Source organism: Penaeus japonicus, unplaced genomic scaffold, assembly GCF_977035675.1.
Source record: "Penaeus japonicus unplaced genomic scaffold, GWHDUDI00000001_assembly GWHDUDI00000011, whole genome shotgun sequence".
Classification (NCBI taxonomy): Eukaryota; Metazoa; Arthropoda; class Malacostraca; order Decapoda; family Penaeidae; genus Penaeus; species Penaeus japonicus.
The window spans coordinates 16,335,224-16,337,723 of NW_028234413.1; the positions used below are offsets into that span (position 1 = coordinate 16,335,224).

At 37.1% G+C, this 2,500-nt stretch overlaps 1 protein-coding gene across 1 annotated transcript in view; it reads right to left on the bottom strand.

Annotated features, from left to right (window-relative positions):
* LOC147470967 (uncharacterized) overlaps window positions 1-2,500 on the bottom strand; it is a 500,176-nt gene that overhangs the window by 80,658 nt on the left and 417,018 nt on the right. The gene's annotated exons all lie outside the window — the stretch shown is intronic.

Genomic DNA, 2,500 nt, shown 5'->3' on the forward strand with positions numbered 1-2,500 from the left:
TTTATTATTTTTTCAAAATCTTTTTCATCATTTTTGTCACCATGCGGATTTTTTTCTCCATTTTAACTTTCTCATATCCTTTCCTATACACAAGTTTATTTATTTTACTCTTATTTCCCTCATTTTCCTTTCTATTCTCATTTACTCAACTGATTCATCTTTTCCCTATTCCATTTCATTCCTTTAGTTCTCTCCCTCTCTCTTTTTTCCATGCTGTTAATTCATAATTTTCCCCTTACTCTACGTCTTCTTTCTCCATTCCCTCCCTTTATTTCCCCTTCCCCTTATTCCTCCTCCCCTTCCCATTACCCTTCCTCTTCTCCTTCCCCCTCATCTTGCATTTCCCCATTCCCCTCTCCTACAACCTTCATCCTTTCCCCTCCCCATCCTCCTTCATCCTTATCCTACCATCTTCCCCACCCCCCACCCCCCCCAAACATACGTTAACCACAACCTCCTTCTGCTTGTTTCTGTTACAGGCACATTTCCATTTAATGAACTTCCCGAATGTTGCAAGTCTTGTGCAGTTGCAAGGGCTGCATAAGGGGGATACATACTATGACGGGGGAGTTGATAATGCTGCAGGTTCAATGTGGGAAGTTGCATACACTTGTGTTGAAGGGATAAACACTCGCTGGGTTGTTAAGTGACATGCAAAAGACATAACATTCTGAGTTAGTGAGTCGTTTAGCGATATGAGAAAGCAGGAATAATTATGTAAAGGCAAAATTAGTAAGTCATTTTTACAAGAAAAGAAAAGAAAGAGAGAGAACACAAAAACAAGTAGTAATAGTGAGATTGATAAAGAGAAAGATTAGATGTCATTTTAGTATCAATTCGGGTAAGATTAAAACCTATCGCAAATTAGAGTAAAACCACACACACACAAACAATATATATATATATAATAATATATATATATATATATATATATTATATATATTTTTTTTTTTTTTTTTTTTTTTTTTTTTTTTTTTTTTTTTATTCATTATTACAGCATTTTAGTTATAGCGTGATCAGTTTATCAAGATCTGAAGAACTGCATATATATCTGAATGAACAAAGAACAAACTTTGGTATGAGAACTTATTTTCCCAAGCTAATTCTCGGTGGCAAGTCAAGGAATACCATTCGAAGAATAAGTTTATGGCGTAAATACAGAAGTTATGATAATAGATATTTCATTATCCTAACTTTCGAACCACATCATCTCTCAAGTTCACACAGACATTCGCGCTCGCACGCACACAAACGCGCATACACGCACACACACAGACGCGTGTCTCATTTCACTTCTTTTATATTCCTCACTCCCTTCTACCGCAACTTCAGCATATCTTCCTAGCAAGTAAAATATCGAGTTTGAAATTCAGCAACGTTCAGTATCAGCCAGCATTCGTTATAAAGTCTAGGGTATTGAGTATACAATTTCGAAATACTGATGATATAAAAAAATATTGTCAACGATATCATTTTGATTACGGATAAAAATGAATTCAAATGAAAACTATGTAATATTTCCAGCAAATATGAAAACATTCCCGATATCAAATTTAAATCTTAGTAATCTAATTCTTGATTTTTGAAGAGACGAAGAACCTAAGCGATTATCTAGTACAACTTTCCATATTTTAGTCACGTAAACATGAAAGTCTACAATATTTATCGATCGTGGCAAGGATCGCCCGTAACAAAAAAGAAAAAAAAAGAAAAAAACAAGAAAAAAACCAAGCCTTAAGACTCTGCATGCACGAAGAAACCTTTAGCAACTCGCTGAAATGCCTCCAAATTTCCAATTACCCACCTGGATTCACCTCCCGATTTTCAACTTCACGGAACAATCGGAAAACGACTTGGTAGGTTCGCCTCTTCTCTTACTAGTGAGTGTGAGAGCTACCATCACCCTTGCCTCCATTTTCCAGCAACAGATAAAGATCAGAGGTAGATCATTAACAAACAGAGCACATAAATAGCAAAACGTGTTGACTTATCTTATCATGCCGTAAGGATCGGAGACACACATGCAACCGAGGACGAGGAAGCATGAATAAACCAATAAGGAACTTGGTTATCAGGAGACATTTTTACTATAGCTTCTCTTCTCTATTATTTTTTCTCTCTTCCGCTGTTTGTGCGTTTGTTTGTGTGTGTGTGTGTGTGTGTGTGTGTGTGTGTGTGTGTGTGTGTGTGTGTGTGTGTGTGTGTGTGTATGCGCGCGCGTGCGTGTGTGTGGTACGATATCATGGTGACAGCGTGCCTGGCTGGTAATTCTAGCGACCTGGGTTTACCTCCCCGTTCTCACGTTCTGGCGATAAACATGTCTAGGCAAAGGTCATAGAGACGGCTCGAGATGCTCCTCGCGTCACCTTTAAATCACCTACCAAGCTATCTTCCTATAGAGTGGGGATTATTATAAAGACAAGGATTATCACCCTACTCATAATGACAATGAAAAAAAAAAAAAAAAAAAAAAATCTTATCAGTTCGTATGTTTTTTTGT